The sequence below is a fragment of the Thalassophryne amazonica genome, chromosome 10 (assembly GCF_902500255.1).
Source record: "Thalassophryne amazonica chromosome 10, fThaAma1.1, whole genome shotgun sequence".
NCBI classification, from domain to species: Eukaryota; Metazoa; Chordata; class Actinopteri; order Batrachoidiformes; family Batrachoididae; genus Thalassophryne; species Thalassophryne amazonica.
In genome coordinates this window covers 51,139,385-51,158,240 of record NC_047112.1, presented here as the reverse complement: position 1 = coordinate 51,158,240, position 18,856 = coordinate 51,139,385, and the positions used below count along the sequence as shown (strand labels likewise).

Sequence of the window (18,856 nt, the reverse complement as noted above, 5' to 3'; positions counted from 1 at the left end):
TAAAACCCCAAGTGGAACAAAAATGTGGCCCGAAGTCTCTCACAACTTATTTTTTTCACAACATAACATGAACAGCCCTAACAGTCTGAATAATTGTTCAATACCTATTCTAGTGTTATTATTCTGTTAATTGGCAGGTTTATGCTAGTTGTTCAAGCTTCTTAAAGTTTCTTAAAATGATCCTCATAAGTGATTTTGATGTCTACATTAAAACAACATGACATGATGACTGAATGGTAGTTATAGTTGAATAGTTGGGTTCCAAGCTTCTGTTGGATGAGCTCTCACCACCTAGTGGCACATTTATTTTATTTAATGTTTATATTTTTTCTCTCAGCACCTCCCTCTCCATTTCACAAAAGTTGATTTTCTTTGCTCTCTTAACTGTTATTCCAATGAGGAACACAAGCAAGAAATAGATAGCTGTTTTGTTGCCATGTATGGTTATCTGTGAGTCTTACTGAATGCAATTACCATGAACATGCACGAGCATGTGGTTTAGAACATGTGGAATTCATCAACAGCTGATACATACTGATGCGTGTTTGGTGTCAAAATTCCACCCTTTGTCTGCTTTGTGACACCTGGATAACGGATCAAGTAGGGGCCTGCCTGTTGGGCTGAAATATGGTGGAGACCTTGTGTGCTCTGTGGCTGGTATGGTAACCACGAAGGCCCAACAGGAACCCTGAACATTAGATGGCTGACAGGGCACTGGTGAAACAAGAAGTCCTCAACAGGGGATCAGGAGGTGGTGGCTTGTGAGCCAACAGATGTGAAGGCAGATGAAGGCTGCAGCAAATCCTCAGACCCTGATCATCTGGGCTTTCCCAGCCATCAGATCAGGCTAAGGATCTGTCAAGGGTGTGTTTGTCGGCGTGCAAATACATTCCCTTGTTAAACAAACCCATGCACAGGTGTCTCTAAATTGTCTATAAATGTAGATGTCCCATTTGGGAATCGATCAAGAGACAGTTGCCCCAACTGATGTGTATATGAATGACATGTGCCTGATTGATGAATACAGAATTGTTTTATACTTACACATATCATAAACTTTCTTCATATGACTCCTTTTAAAACCTTTTCTATGCACAGTTTGATAAGTGAAGGCCCTGGTCAGAATATCTGGTACCCAACATATTTTAAGTGCAAAATTTTAAATATTAGCACAAAATTAAAATTATATTCAGGAATAAATGCAAATGGGTAAGTTTTGTTTTATCATATTATTTTTAAAAACTGTCCAAAGTTGCTGAACAACAACAATTAAGCAAAATAATGTCACACGTTAAAATAAAAATCACCATACAGTGTACGCCTGACAAAGATTTAGGCACATTTTGATAAATTTACAGGAAATTACGTTGAACATTTCCAAGTCACAGAATATGTCGTACACTTCAGTTCATCGATTACTAAGAAATACAAACAGTAAGGCAGTGCATGGTGACTCTGCCTGGGGTAGGCTCAGTGAAGTACATGTAGTAGGACTTCAAAGTACTTTTGTTGCATCATTAGCACCCTAAGTACAAAATTAGTGCTCAGAAATAGCACATTTTCATGCAATATTTAAGTTTTCCGAAGTGTATTGAAATTAAGTGTATTTTATTCAATTTGGATTTTTGTTTGTTTGCTTGTTTGTTTTTTGAACCTGGGGATGAAACCCAACTGTGATTTTAAGCACGATGACATGCAAAGGTCAGTTTTTCCTTCATAGAAAGTGAAGTTGCTCCTTAATGTATCCTCAAGGGTCAGTCAAACATCTCGTAAAAGCATCTCTGTACAGAATACACGTGTGCTTCACTATGTGAATGTTTTCATTCACTATTTCCATTAATTACATCAAAAACCTCACACACCTCATCACCTGCAGGGGAAGCCATAAAATGTGACAGCAGCATCTCAGATGTTATACACCGGTTTGAATTGGACTAAAGATTACAGATGGGCCAAGGTGGATTTGTTACCTCGCCAGTCGACAGACTTGGCTCCAACAGAACCTGATCTGAATGCAAAGCTTCTCAGGAGAGCCATCGTGCTCGTTTTTCAGGAAGGCCTGCATCTGCAAAGCTTCTCAGCATTGGATTACTGATCTCATGGATCACTGGTTGGGTCACCAATCATCTTGTGATCCAGAAGTTAATCACACCTTAAAAAAAAAAAACTGCTTACAGTAGTTAAAAAAATGCTGTAAGGGCAAGCTAAAGTAAAAACTAAATTACATTTCAAAGAAGAATTTAAACCACTTGACGTATAAAGATGAGTGACTCACATAAAATGACAATGATAAATCAAACTAAACAAGAGTGATCCAAGATTAGAAAATCCTACAATGCCTTATAATACATCTTCTTGCTTGGACACTCCAAAAGCATCTGAAATTAAATCAGTTCATATTCTGTTAATGTTAGTTCCAAGATGTCCTATCTTACAACACTGTTTTGTGTGTGTGTGTGTGTGTGTGTGTGTCAGTCAAACTACAACCCCAATTCCAATGAAGTCTAAAATGTAAATAAAAACAGAAGACAATGATTTGCAAATTCTTTTCAACCTATATTCAATTGAATACACCACAAAGACAAGATATTTAATGTTCAAACTGATAAACTTTATTGTTTTTCTGCAAATATTTATATGTAACTGAAAATGCAAGGGAAACACTGTTAAAAAACATCTTGCCCAATTTTCCCATTTAGCATGGAAATGTTCTTCAGTCTCAAAAGAGTCTCGTTAAACCAACTCCTACCCCTCCCCATAAATTGATTGGAATCCACCTGAAACCTTTGACCATTGGGAAAGTTTTATATATATATATATATATATATATATATATATATATATATATATATATATATATATATATATATATATATATATATATATATATATATATACAAGGTCTGTTAGAAAAGTTTCCGACCTTTTTATTTTTTTCAAAAAATGTGGCATGCTGAAACTGTTACACAGTTTCTCGGATACTCACTCGACTGAAAAGCCACCGAAAGCCGTCTGAATCTTCCGAATGGTTTCCAACACGGAGGTACTTTTTGTTGTGCGCCATGAGTGGCTCCGTCCCGACACGCGAATTCCTCCGCACGTCTTTCATTACAAAATCTCCTGTAACAGTGGAATGTGCCGCAAAAGTGCTGATGTCCACCTCTTCTGCAATTTCTCTGGTAGTCAGACGACGTCCCGGATCAACACAGCCTTCACTTTGGAAATGATCTAGTTGTTTCAGCCTGTCGATGGCTGCTCGAAGCGCAGCGCGCCGTCCGCTGCTGTGGGCTGTCATTAATCCGGTTGTAATCCTCCTTAATCTGTGTGACGCCGATAGAATCTTCACCGAAAGCCATTTGAATTTTCCAAATGGTTTCCACCTGGTTCCTTCCCACTGTCGCCAAGTGCTTGCTCACAGGGGGTCGTTTTGACCGTTGGGGTTTTTCTGCAATTATTATATGGCTTTTGCCTTACAATATAAAGCGCCTTGGGGCGACTGATTGTTGTGATTTGGCACTATATAAATAAAATTGATTTGATTTGATTTGATTTGATTTGGCTGTCGCACACAGTTTCTGAAAAAACTTTCATGGAGCAAAGCGGCAGTCGCTCAGTCATTTCCCTGACAATGAAAATCCGACGAGGGGGCTGGACCAGTGCCTACTCAAAGCCTGCTCACAGGCGAATGACGCAACTGACAGGCGTGAAAAAACTCACGCATGCGCACGAAGGTTCAAGCCTGGCTGATGCAAGCGCACATGATTCAAATCCATATAGTTTTTGAAAAAAATAAAAAGGTCGGATACTTTTCTAACAGACGTCGTATATATACTCAACAAAAATATAAACGCAACACTTTTGGTTTTGCTCCCATTTTGTATGAGATGAACTCAAAGATCTAAAACTTTTCCACATACACAATATCACCATTTCCCTCAAATATTGTTCACAAACCAGTCTAAATCTGTGATAGTGAGCACTTCTCCTTTGCTGAGATAATCCATCCCACCTCACAGGTGTGCCATATCAAGATGCTGATTAGACACCATGATTAGTGCACAGGTGTGCCTTAGACTGCCCACAATAAAAGGCCACTCTGAAAGATGCAGTTTTGTTTTATTGGGAGGGGGGGGGGGGGATACCAGTCAGTATCTGGTGTGACCACCATTTGCCTCATGCAGTGCAACACATCTTCGCATAGAGTTGATCAGGTTGTCAATTGTGGCCTGTGGAATGTTGGTCCACTCCTCTTCAATGGCTGTGCGAAGTTGCTGGATATTGGCAGGAACTGGTACACGCTGTCGTATACGCCGGTCCAGAGCATCCCAAACATGCTCAATGGGTGACATGTCCAGGGAGTATGCCGGCCATGCAAGAACTGGGACATTTTCAGCTTCCAAGAATTGTGTACAGATCCTTGCAACATGGGGTCCTACATTATCCTGCTGCAACATGAGGTGATGTTCTTGGATGTTGGCACAACAATGGGCCTCAGGATCTCGTCACGGTATCTCTGTGCATTCAAAATGCTATCAATAAAATGCACCTGTGTTCTTCGTCCATAACAGATGCCTGCCCATACCATAACCCCACCGCCACCATGGGCCACTCGATCCACAACATTGACATCAGAAAACCGCTCACCCACACAACGCCACACATGCTGTCTGCCATCTGCCCTGAACAGTGTGAACCGGGATTCATCCGTGAAGAGAACACCTCTCCAACGTGCCAAACGCCAGTGAATGTGAGCCTTTGCCCACTCAAGTCGGTTACGACGACGAACTGGAGTTAGGTCGAGACCCTGATGAGGACGACGAGCATGCAGATGAGCTTCCCTGAGACGGTTTCTGACAGTTTGTGCAGAAATTCTTTGGTTATGCAAACCGATTGTTTCAGCAGCTGTCCGAGTGGCTGGTCTCAGACGATCTTGGAGGTGAACATGCTGGATGTGGAGGTCCTGGGCTGGTGTGGTTACACGTGGTCTGCGGTTGTGGGGCTGGTTGGATGTACTGCCAAATTCTCTGAAACGCCTTTGGAGACGGCTTATGGTAGAGAAATGAACATTCAATACACGAGCAACAGCTCTGGTTGACATTCCTGCTGTCAGCATGTCAATTGCACGCTCCCTCAAATCTTGCGACATCTGTGGCATTGTGCTGTGTGATAAAACTGCACTTTTCAGAGTGGCCTTTTATTGTGGGCAGTCTAAGGCACACCTGTGCACTAATCATGGTGTCTAATCAGCATCTTGATATGGCACACCTGTGAGGTGGGATGGATTATCTCAGCAAAGGAGAAGTGCTCACTATCACAGATTTAGACTGGTTTGTGAACAATATTTGAGGGAAATGGTGATATTGTGTATGTGGAAAAAGTTTTAGATCTTTGAGTTCATCTCATACAAAATGGGAGCAAAACCAAAAGTGTTGCGTTTATATTTTTGTTGAGTACATTCAATTGAATACACCACAAATACAAGATATTTAATGTTCAAACTGATAAACCTTATTGTTTTTCTGCAAATATTTATATGTAACTGAAAATGCAAGGGAAACACTGTTAAAAAAAACATCTTGCCCAATTTTCCCATTCAGCATGGAAATGTCCTTCAGTCTCTAAAGAGTCTCATGAAACCAACTCCTACCCCTCCCCATAAATTGATTGGAATCCACCTGAAACCCTTTTGGATTACAAATGCCAGTGAAAACATAAAGTCAGTTTGTTGGCAGAGGTAATTATGTAAATAATTAAGGCAATCAAATCGTTATTACTATATCACTTAATAGTGATTGGATGTTCTACACATTTGACCATTGAGAAAGTTTTTGTTATTTTAGCCGGCACAGCTGATGTAGTCATTGTGCTGTCAGTTTAAATTTAACTCTAATTACATTCAAATCAGGTAAACAGTGTTAGAATTACAGCATTTTTCTGTGTTGTTCCACATTTTTCAAGAACCAATAATAATTGGGCCACTGGCTACCGAGCTGCCTGATGACAAGTTGTGTATTAATCTCTCATTTTGTCACTGGCATATTAACAGATAAAATGTTGAGAGTTGATTTCATGAGTTATATATCTTTTGGAGTTGTGTGAAATCATGGGAAAAGAATACAGAGCAGCAAGGTAAATCTGTGTAAAACAGGCCATTCACATAAACTGAGTTACCATTCATGAAGACTTGAGACTGGAACCATAAGACATCAACAAAAGTTGAGCGCACAGCTTTTGGGGTTTAACACATTCAGTCCTCAGTGGTATCTGGGTTGCTTTCCTCACTCATTTCTTGACATATTTTGCTTTAGCTCTTCAATTGTAATTTGAACTACTTACTGTGTATGACTTCTGCGGTCAACAAACTATTTTCTAAGACTGATGCAGGGTTGACACAAACCAACATATTTGATAAAGTACATCTGGCCAGCCGTGGTTCTTCAGACGTCATTATACAACCCCTGGCAAAAATTATGGAACCATCGGCCACGGAGGATGTTCATTCAGTTGTTTAATTTTGTAGAAAAAAAGCAGATCACAGACATGACACAAAACTAAAGTAATTTCAAATGGCAACTTTCAGGCTTTAAGAAACACTATAAAAAATCAGGAAAAAAAATTGTGGCAGTCAGTAACGGTTACTTTTTAGACCAAGAAGAGGGAAAAAATATGGAATCACTCAATTCTGAGGAATAAATTATAGAATCACCCTGTAAATTTTCATCCCCAAAACTAACACCTGCATCAAATCAGATCTGCTCGTTAGTCTGCATCTAAAAAGGAGTGATCACACCTTGGAGAGCTGTTGCACCAAGTGGACTGACATGAATCATGGCTCCAACACGAGAGATGTCAATTGAAACAAAGGAGAGGATTATCAAACTCTTAAAAGAGGGTAAATCATCACGCAATGTTGCAAAAGATGTTGGTTGTTCACAGTCAGCTGTGTCTAAACTCTGGACCAAATACAACATGGAAAGGTTGTTAAAGGCAAACATACAGGTAGACCAAGGAAGACATCAAAGCGTCAAGACAGAAAACTTAAAGCAATATGTCTCAAAAATCGAAAATGCACAACAAAACAAATGAGGAACAAATGGGAGGAAACTGGAGTCAACGTCTGTGACCGAACTGTAAGAAACCGCCTAAAGGAAATTTAATTTACATACAGAAAAGCTAAACGAAAGCCATCAACACCTAAACAGAAAAAAACAAGGTTACAATGGGCTAAGGAAAAGCAATTGTGGACTGTGGATGACTGGATGAAAGTCATATTCATTGATGAATCTCGAATCTGCATTGGGCAAGGTGATGATGCTGGAACTTTTGTTTGGTGCCGTTCCAATGAGATTTATAAAGATGACTGCCTGAAGAGAACATGTAAATTTCCACAGTCATTGATGATATGGGGCTGTATGTCAGGTAAAGGCACTGGGGAGATGGCTGTCATTACATCATCAATAAATGCACAAGTTTACGTTGATATTTTGGACACTTTTCTTATTCCATCAATTGAAAGGATGTTTGGGGATGATGAAATCATTTTTCAAGATGATAATGCATCTTGCCATAGAGCAAAAACTGTGAAAACATTCCTTGCAAAAAGACACATAGGGTCAATGTCATGGCCTGCAAATAGTCCGGATCTTAATCCAATTGAAAATCTTTGGTGGAAGTTGAAGAAAATGGTCCATGACAAGGCTCCAACCTGTAAAGCTGATCTGGCAACAGCAATCAGAGAAAGTTGGAGCCAGATTGATGAAGAGTACTGTTTGTCACTCATTAAGTCCATGCCTCAGAGAGTGCAAGCTGTTATAAAAGCCAGAGGTGGTGCAACAAAATACTAATGATGTGTTGGAGCGTTCTTTTGTTTTTCATGATTCCATAAATTTTTCCTCAGAATTGAGTGATTCCATATTTTTTTCCCTCTGCTTGGTCTAAAAAAGTAACCGTTACTGACTCCCACAATTTTTTTTTCCTGATTTCTTATAGTGTTTCTTAAAGCCAGAAAGTTGCCATTTGAAATGACTTTAGTTTTGTGTCATGTCTGTGATCTGCTTTTTTTCTACAAAATTAAACAACTGAATGAACATCCTCCGAGGCAGGTGATTCCATAATTTTTGCCAGGGGTTGTACCATTAAGGCATGACCACTTCAAAGTCACTTGTGTTAAATTGTTGTTTTGAGCATATGGTACATTTTTTTTTTTTTTTTTTTTTGGAACTTCAAGAATGACCACTCTGTACTGTATACTGTTTCCTTCTGAAACAAAATTTTCAACAAAGGACTGTAAATCTCAAAAATAGGCAAAAAACAATAATGTACTTTCTACAATGGCACAAATGTTGTGGCTACGTTTACATGCCGTTAATATTCGGGATAAGGTCAATATTCTGGTTTCTGAATCATTAGGAATAACCCGTTTACATGCTTAAGTGTTGGGAAGGTGTAGTGACACGGACCCACAACAGGGGGCGTTAATGAACGGACAATGGATGAGCCAAAAAGTAACAATTTAATGTTGTGAATTGCACAACGGAATACAGACAAAAACAATAGAGGAGTACAGTCAATTGTATACAAAGTGACGTGTGGGCAGGCTCGAGGATAGAAGACGTCTGTCCAAAGAAGAGCCGGATCCCACACGGCCTCCACCGCCAGCGGATCTGAAGAATACCGGAGCCGCCAAGTCCCGAGTCCCAGGTGTCCACCGTCTCCAGCTGTCAGACCAGGTACTGCTGGCAGAAACAGAAACAGTTAATGGTGGGTGTGTGAAGACACACCCAGTAATCGTCCCTTGATTAATTCCTCCGGGAGGGAGAACCAGCGACGCACGTCTTCCACCGGTGCTTGATTTGGTCTGGCGTTCGTGCAAATCCTGCTTTACGTAACTTTTCGGCCACCTTCTTGTAAATGATGCTATCTCGGTACTTCCTACCATCAATAAAAGACATTATATTCATGTCTTTCACGATACTAATGAAGTACTCGGTTTCCTCCTCGCTCTAAAAATGTGGTGCTGTGCTGCCGCGTCTGGATTTCCCCGTGCTTGTTTACCTCTGCTTGTGGTGTCTGGTGGGTTGCGCGCACAGCATACAAGTAGTTGCCGTACTCAAAAGACCAAGATTCCTTGCGGATAGGACATGCACAGAACACAAAATAATGTTCCTTTCTATGGGGATATCCCGATGCGCGTTTATATGACCTGATATTCGGGTTAGAAAAGCCCAGGGGTTATATTCAGGTTTTTAAAAACCCGAATATGAGCATATTCGAGTTTTTGAGGGTGTTTACATGGCCGTGCGCAACCGGGTTGTTGCTAATATTCCGATTATGAAAGGGTTATGAAAGGGTTATTGGCTGCATGTAAATGTAGTGTATGTTGGTGAGAGAATTGTACATACCACAATAAGCAGTGGGCAGTACGTACAGACATCTTTTAGTACATACTAATTATTCAGATGTAGAGGTAGAGGCTCATCTACTCCACACTACGGAATTCGGAGACAGGCGTGGGCAACAATGGCCATTGCATGACTTATTACAACTACTTCTAAAATGCTCTGATATACACACATTGGCCACTTTGTTAGGTACACTTTGCTAGTACTGGGTTCTTTTGCCTTCAGAACTGCCTTAATTCTTCATGGCATAGACTCAACAAGATGTTGGAAACATTCCTCAGAGATGTTGGTCCATATTGACAAAATAGCATCACACAGTTGCCTATTCAACCAGTCTGCCCATTCTCCTTTGACCTCTGGCATTAACAAGCCATTTTGGTCCACCCAATTGCTGCTCACTGGATAGCTTCTCTTTTTTGGCTCATTCTTTGTAAACCCCAGAGATGATTGTGTGTGAAACGTCCAGTAGATCAGCAGTTTCTGAAATACTCAAACCAGCCTATTTGGCACCAACAAGCATGGCATGTTCAAAGTCACTTCCCAATTCTGATACTTCAGCAAGTTGTCTTAAGCATGTCTGCGTGCCTAAATGCACTGCTATGTGATCGGCTGATTTGCTATTTGTGTTCGCAAGCAAATGAACCAGTGTAACTAATAATGTGGCTGGCGAGTGTACAACTAAAAAAATCTGCCAGATATATTGTCATACCAGTAATATTACTGCATAAACAACTATGAGTCATATTTGCTTGAGTTGAAAGTTTCGGAGTGTTTTTTTTTCCAGTATTATTTAAAATCTAAGTTGAAACATGAGATTTACACATATAGCCGTTACTGTGTGTGTTATTGTTAACACGTCACCTGACATCAATCAATCATCCAATTCCCAGACTGGAATCATGCATGGCGGGTGGGGTGGGGTGGGGGGGTTAGTTAAGCTTTGTTGAAGACTGCCACTCTTATTTTTAAGCAAACACTGACTCAACTCTAAACCATGGGCGCTGTGCCAAACGAAACATACAATATTTTAAGACGTGCCATGGAAAGCAGCCGTAATGATGCAGAGCGCTCCACCAGGTGTGTGCAGAGGTTTAAAACTGCATAATTGCTGGTGTACTCTGTAATTAGCATGTCTAAATGATGGTGAAGCATCAGTCATTAAGTGCACTCTTGAGTAACCTCAGGAAGAATGACAATCTGCAATGGCAGCAGGTAATATGGATTTTAATTTTGTTTTAAATGGTCATTATGACATCATAAAAAGGGGGTTTGGAGTCACAAAGTTATATTTGTAGTTAGTAACAGAGGAAAAACAATTAGAATCCAACTTGTTGCTTTCATGTGCAAACTTTATTCTGAAGAAAGTCAAATACTGATATTTTATCACACACACACATGCACACACACGCACTCATTCCAAATTTTAGAAAGAGAATTGAATAGATTTTGTTTCTAAATGAAATTCAATATTGAAACATTTTTCTTAGTAACTGCTTGTGACAAAACTGATGAAACACTTATATTAACATGTTACTTACATATATGTTTTTTTTTTTTTTCTCATCTTCATTTTCAAAATGAGCAAACCTATTTTTAATAGTAAGCCATGAAGTGGCTTGCTCAAAGATGTTAAATACAAAGGACTGTTTTGAGCATTTTTAATTTGAAGTTTTTAACACTGTTATTTATGTGACAATGATACAAATAATCTACAGGTCTGGTGTTTCCAAATTTCTGGCAATTGGTGTATGCATTTTTTTTTTTTTTCAAATGTATGTTGCAAAGGTTTTAGCACATTCAAAATTTTAATTAGAGGTAGTATTTTACTATTTTTCTTAATGAGCAGCATAAAACACAATGTATTTTGAAATATCCAAATATTCATATTTCAAACAAACAAAAAAATCAACTATAAAATGACATGCACAGCAGCAACTGCATCAATCTGTTTTCATGTCATGAGTTCAAGAAAAAAAAGATCAGCACAAAAGCACACTGAACTGCTAAACATTAAAAAAGGCAAATTAACTACATATATGATGCTTTTCCATCTGAATAAGATGCTCAAAGTGCTTTACAATGATGCCTTACATTCACCCATTCACACTCACACGCTAATGTCAGGGTGCTGCCATGCAAGGATAATTAAAAGTAATTATCTTTTAATATGTTCATTAAAAAAAAACAATTCTCAGTTGCAGTGCTCATTTAAAATGAACAGCAAAAAGCAAGTTGATTATTTGGAAGGTGAACTGCTCAGTACGACGGTTGCTGTTGATCACTAAATCATAAAATGATTTTGCAATCTTCCTTACATGTTGGACTCCATATGTTTAATTTTGCCAAATCTGTCACTAAAAACCCTTATTCTTTTGGTTTAGGCCCCACAAATAATGTGGCCGAAGGCGATGGTGTACCAATTAGCCTCCTGTTGTGTCTGACAGCACATGAATGTAGAATCAGCAAACAGCACCTGGCTACATGGCTTAAGCCTTTGCTTCTGGGCATTGCTTCCACACAAGGTGTGCTTGTACACGTTGCCAAGATGAAATCCCCACGTGATCACGCTGGGGTCTGTTCCCAAAGACAGACGCAGCTCTCAGTAGATGCACACCTGTCTGAGTGATCATAAAGCCAGGTTCAAAAACAGCTAAACTCCTTAAATGCCTCAAGTCAGTGCTTAGACTGCTGCCAATGTTAATTCTGAAGTAGACCTTCAAAAGTGCTACCTCTTAGTAATCTGTCTTTGGACTTTGCATGTTAATTTTCAGTATCAATCGTGTGCAGAACGGCAGAAGAATGTTGCTGTTTAAGTCTCTGGACTTTTTGAATTGGAATTTGTCAAATGTGGGATAGTGCAACGAGACCTTATCTTTACCTCAGTTTGAATTCTGAGATCACCTTGGAAGCAAAAATATATAGATTTTACTTACAAGGGCAAAGTCATAGACGTACAGATGTGTCAACGCTCACTCATTTAATTCATAACACTCATAATAATGAAAAGCTGGTATGTTTCTAATATTTATGAATAACATGACAGCCGCATCAAACTATGAGAAATGCAGAAAAAATACACAAGGATTTTTGGTATGACGAGGTGAAAACTGTTTCCAGTAAAGGCCTTTTACCAGTATTGGACCCCCCCCCCCCCCCCCCACAAAAAAAACCAACCAAACAAACAAACAAACAAACAAAAAAACTTGGTCAGCACCCGTTAGGATCATTATGTGATGAGTTGGGTGGCCTCTTCAGTTATTTACTGATGAGCACATTTCTCTCTGATGATATACAAAACAAGAGCAATCTGAGGTTTTTGATGTCTGCCATTCTGGATCTGGATCACCTCCAAAATTCAGTGGAGTCTTCCATGTCCTAATATCTATCTGTGGTCCAAGTCTGGTAAGAATCAGTGAAGTAGTTTTGACATAATCCTTAACAGCCAATAAAGTGAAACCCTCAGTCAGAATCCAGATCTGGATCACCTCTAAAATTAAGTGGAGTCTTCCATACCCTAATATGTATCTGTTGTGCAAATTTGGTTAGAATCCATGAAGTACTTTTGACGTAATCCTTCAAGGTCTATATAAAGTCAAACTTGATACAGAATACAGATTTGGATCCCCTCTAAAATTTAATGAAGTCTTCCATTGCCTAATATAATAGTAATAGTGAGAGAGCAGATTGGATAGACATCTGGGTGTTGCTCAGGGTGAGTACTTTTAACTGCCGTAAATTTTAAGGTAGTCGTTAGCTGTTTACTGCTGTCACATAAATAAATCCCATATGTTTTAATGTTTTAATTATATATTTATAATCTTTGTCTTTTTTGGGGCACACCAACATCTTTTTCCAAGTGCTCTGAATAAGACTGGAGTGTACGCAGCTGCATCAAGCCACCTCCAGATAAAATGCTGCACCCAGGGTATTTTTCCAGAGCAGACTGTTTTTGCGGATTTGTCACCCAGAATCATAATAGAGACAAGAAAAACCTCATCTGTGAGAGCACATTGCACATATGTATGGTTCTTGCTCAGGGTGAGTACTTTTAATTGCTGTACATTATAAGCTAGTCATTAGCTGTTTATTGCTGTCACAGAAACAAATCCCATGTGCAGGGTTTTTGTTGTATATTTATTTACGTTGCCCTTTTTTTGGCCACACAATGTCTTTTTCCAGGTGCTCTGAATGCGACTGGAGTGTATGCAGCTGCATCAAGCCACCTCCAGATAAAATGCTCCACCCAGCATCTTTTTCCAGAGCAGACAGCTTTTTTGTACAGCAGCTCCGAGCGCTTTTAATTTGCAAATTCTTGAACCTTTCAGAAAGATGGTGTGACATCACTTTTATTTTTCTAAATTTGTTGCTTAGAATCATAATAGAGACACAAAACAAACCTCATCTGTGAGAGCAGATTGCGTAGCCATCTGGATCTTGCTCAGGGTGAGTACTTTTGTTACGGTCACAGAATCAAATCCCATGTGCAGGGTTTCAGTTATATATTTATTTACTTTCTCTTTTTTGAGGGCACACCAATGTCTTTTTCCAAGTCCTCTGAATGAGATTGGAGTGCATCGACCCACCTCCAGATAAAACACTACAGCCAGCATCTTTTTCTAGAGCAGACAGCTTTTTTTTTGTATAGCAGCTCTGAGCGCTTTTAAGTTGAAAATTCTTCAACATTTCAGAAAGATGCTGTGACATCACTGTAATTTTTGCTGATTTATCACTCAAACTCTGTCATAATGGATACAAAAAAAAAAAACTTATCTGTAATAGCAGATCAGATAGACACTTGGTTGTTGCTCAGGGTGAGTACATTTAATCACCATGCATTATAAGCTAGTCTAGCTGTTTATTGCGTTCACATGTAGGCTTTTTTTCCCATGGAAAACACTAAAACCACTGTGATAAAGCATTTGTGGGCACTCTGTTAGAACTTTTTGCCAGAAAAACAAACAAACAAACCAAAAAAAAGGGCCCTTTCTTGTTATAACATAATTATAAGCTACCTGCATTAATGGTGTTGCATAATTCATACTGACGCAGACTTTTATTATCATATCATTGTACAGCCTTAATGTACAGACATAAAAATCACAGAAATTTGAGGATTTTTAACATGAAACCCTAACCAAATATGAAGCACCTGCAACATTTGGGGAGATGATGGTGTAGTGGTTAAGGTGTTGGGCTTGACACCAGAGGATCCTCAGTTCAAATCCCATTCTGACTGGAAAATCACTAAGGGCCCTTGAGCAAGGTCCTTAATCCCCTAGTTGCTCCGGTGTGTAGTAAGCGCCTTGTATGGCAGCACCCTCACATCAGGGTGAATGTGTGGCATTATTGTACATTGCTTGGAGCGTCTGATGCAGATGGAAAAGCGCTATATAAATACAGTCCATTTAACATAATAAATAATGCAAAGAGATTCTGCTTTCTGTGGTAGTTCTGCTGCACAATTTACACGATTTATCTCTGCTGTTTCACGTGTTGGTCAAAAATTAGCAAAAATGTGTTAAATGAAGAATGCCAATCACAGGTTTTTCTCATCATATGTGTCATAGATCCAGCATTATGCTCTCTCAGTGTTTTTACCACACCATCACAGAGCACTGTTAGTAAGAGGCGCAGAGGGACATTTGAGTTCCTGTGTCTGTCTCACTTTTCTCACCTGTCTCAGTGATAAATTGGACACATATGGCATTTTTCCTCCGAGGCCACTGTCCGCTGTTTGCCTGCCAACAGCTTCTCAGCACTTCCATCTCTCACAGTCTTCTCAAAATTTCTGCCGTGTTGCGAGCTTATAAATCTCAACCGATTTATAATACAAATAATTCAGATCATCACTTCTCACTCAGGGGTGAAGATCTTTGAATAACGGTGAAATGAAATGAAAAATACCCTCTTCCGGCATGTGTGATCATGAAGAGAGCAGAATTAGATCAGTGTGCTGGCAGATGTTCTGTGCCTTCTTCTCCTCTGCTTCAAAAACAAATGAAAAACCAACTGGTTGTGACAGAAGCTATTTTTCAGATGCCTGAAATGAGAGTGCAGTTTGGAGCAGGTGCAGCGCCTGCGAGCTGAACCCAACCCGGGTTAAATGATTTGAGCTGAGGCTACACCAAACCATGTGGATCTGCATCTTATGCTTCCTTCATTTTAAACACAGTGGTGGCGGTGGGCACATTGTGAGAAATAAGACGGTGTTTGTGCCACTTCCGGTCCGTTATAGAAAGTTTTTTTTTTTAAGATTAATGGAATTTTAATTTCTCAAGCAGGGATATTAAAATTTTGGGTGCATTTTTGTGAATATGCATCTCCTTCCCCTTGCCTTTTCCTTTGGTTCCTTTGGCAGAAAAAAGCAGATTTTTCTTCCGCTGACACATTTTAGGATGCCCTAACCACACTGTAAATTATGCATTTGTTTTCTTTCTTTCTCTTTTTTAGCGTCATTATTTTTAAGCAGAAACATCGAAACACAAGACTGTTCAGAGGCTATCAGAACCTTTTTCTTTCCCTTCATCTGTTTGTTCTGCCTGTTGGACTAATCAGTGTCATTGCACAGTCTAAATCAGGGGTGGGCAATCATGTGCCATAAAGGGCCGAGACACTGCAGGTTTTCTGTGCAACCAATCACCTCAGCAGGTGATTTCATTAATGATCATGTGTCTCAGCAGGTGATTTCATTGACAACCAGGTGTTTATGTTCAGAGCAGAAGCTCATCACCAACCCACCTGCTGAGGTGATTGGTTGCACGGAAAACCTGCAGTGTCTCGGCCCTCGATGCCCACCCCTGGTCTAAATCCACGATCACACAGATGGACTGAACTTGGATGCGTGCTGGAGGACAAAATTACAGCAAACTCAAACTTATTATGGGGAATTAAGATTAATAAGATATTTCTTTGGAATGACCAAGTAGTTCCAGCTGAATTCGTACTGCACAGCAGGGTTTCCCAATCCTAGTCCGCTGGAACCAAACTACTAATCCTGGTTCTGGGGGGGGTTCGTGTACATTTCTCTTTTACAACCAAACTTGGTATTTTTGTTTTACATATGATGAAAGGTTTCAAAAAAACTTGGTGAACCTTTTCATACCTGGTACGTTTTTTCTCTACAGCCCAATATGTGATCAAAGTTGAGTGCCGTTTGGCAAAAATGACGAAATTCAGTTTTAATGACAGACAGACAGACAGACAGACAGACAAATACTTTATTAATCCCAAGGGAAATTGTGCATTATCTGTGCTCCAAGGATAAATGGAATTAAAAGTTACAATAAAATGGAAGGAACAAAGCCCACCACAGAAATAAATAAATAATAACTAAAAACTAGCTGCTAAAACACATTCTCCCTCCTGCTCCTCCCAGCAGAGGCCTCATTAAGCAGCCTGATGGTACGCGGAACAAATGAGTTCCTCAGTCTCTCTGTAGAACATCTCAATGACCGAAATCTTCAGCTTACTGAATTTCTCTGGATGGAGAAGACAGAGCTCAGCGGGTGACTCTCATTAGACAGGATGGCATGGGTCTTTGTGAGTGTTCTCTGCTCCACCACTGCCTCCACAGAGTCCAAACCCAGACCCACTACAGAACTGGCCCTCTTAATGAGCCGATTCAGTCGATGAATGTCCTTCTTAAAAGCACTGCCCCCCCAACACACCGTGGCATAAAAAAGAACACTGGACACAATAGCCAGATAAAACAGGTGCACTAACTTAGGGCAGACTCTGAACGAGGCCAGCCTTCTGAGAAAATACATTCTGCTCTGGCCCTTCTTATAAACAGCGTCCATGTTGGCTGCCCAGTTCAGCTTATTGTCCAGATGTAGTCCCAGGTACTTATGCGTGGAGACCACCTCCACCTCCGCTGACCCAAAACTGACCCAAACTGGTCAAAAACATCTTTTTGTGGTTCTTTAGTGAAAAAGTAATTCAGATTTAGTTTCCCATGCTGTGTAGGGTGACAGAGGGGGTCAATATAAACAAAGATCACCCTTACCCCCCAAAAGCAGATTTTACCACATTCACTCATAAAGCTGTAAGTCAACAAATAATTGCAATAGGAGGTTATTTTTGGACTCCAGATATAGGTTTTTCATATCAAGGGATTAAATGGCATTACTTTTAGCCTTATTAGAGGTTACCTGATTTGCATAATTTCAATATGGCCTCAAAATAACCATGACAACAGCAAAAATTACCAGCGAACCCAATGGCCTGAAGCAGAGCAAAAATGGACACTGTAGTCCTTTGATGTTGCATAAATTGCATCATACAACAGAAATGTCATGAAATAGGAGGACAAGTTTCCAGTATATTATTGGCAGTATTGGATTGTTCTTAGCAAGAAGAGGCAGAAGTCTTTTAATGCATTCCCAAGCGGTTCATACACCTGTTTTTTGGTGCTTTATTGCAATGACAGAATTTAACACATTCAGCTTCAGCAGACCTGCAGAGACATGTTGACCTTGCACACTTAGCACATGAACAGACAACTGTCCAGTGTGGTTCTAGGGCTTTCCATGATGTGTCAGGTACCAGCTGTTGCTTGTCATTCTTATAGCCACAGTCTTCTGGTTTCACTACGATTGCATGTACAGGATCATAATGAATTTCTATGGCGTGCATAATGGTGTAGGCATTGTAAAAGCTTCGCTTGATATGTGGTAGAAGTCCTTGGCTTGTTGGTGGCAGATTCTGATGAGAACTTCCCTTTGCATGGTGGAAAATTTCAGCCCGCGGGTCTGTAAAGTTCTTTCTTGATAATGGCTGGGCTAAGATTTTGCATTTTTCCAAACAGCTTTAGGAATTTAACAGGTTCAGCTTTTAATGCAGATTTCTTTGCTCCAACTTTACTCGTTATATCACATCCAGCAAGGCTGTGTACTGCTGGAAGAACTGCACAAAGGTCAGGTCCAAGGCGATCATACAGACAATGAAGGGGCACATAGCGAGTGGTGTCGCCAACTCCAGCACGAACCCATAGCTCCTTCAGATTATTCTGGATGAAGACTGGCATGTGGTACAGTAGTGAAACACTTACATCAGCATCACCTGAAATGACAATGCAAACCTCATGTCCAGCCCTAAGCGAGTCAAGTACATGGATGGGTAACCGAAGGTCAGCTTCTTCAAATATTGCTCCTGTAGACTGTAGTTCTGCTAAAGTCCTCTCCTCGCCTCTGTAAATACTGCGGCATTGCCATTCCTCGCCCTCTCTGCTAACCTGTCCAAGTACAATAGGATACTCTTGAAGGGAAAGACAACTGGTTCGGAGATGGTTGTAGATCATTTTTTTCAAGGAGAAGTTTGTTGTTGTTGGATGACCAGAAAGTGTCCATGTTTTTTGGTAGCTGTGATGATGGACCAATTGAATTGTACTCGATGGGTGTTGTACAAGCATGCCTCTTCCTCTTGCTGTCCTTCACTGAAGGATCCTCAGAATACAT

The 18,856-nt window shown here is 40.0% G+C and overlaps 1 long non-coding RNA gene across 1 annotated transcript; it reads right to left on the bottom strand.

The window, feature by feature from the left end:
- Positions 1 to 351: 351 nt before the first annotated feature.
- LOC117518069 lies at positions 352 to 17,131 on the bottom strand. Its single transcript, XR_004562913.1, has 3 exons — positions 17,120 to 17,131; positions 3,217 to 3,228; positions 352 to 423 (listed from the first exon to the last, which is right to left on the bottom strand). It is a non-coding gene; the product is annotated as an uncharacterized LOC117518069 (long non-coding RNA).
- Between the last annotated feature and the right edge of the window lie 1,725 nt (positions 17,132 to 18,856).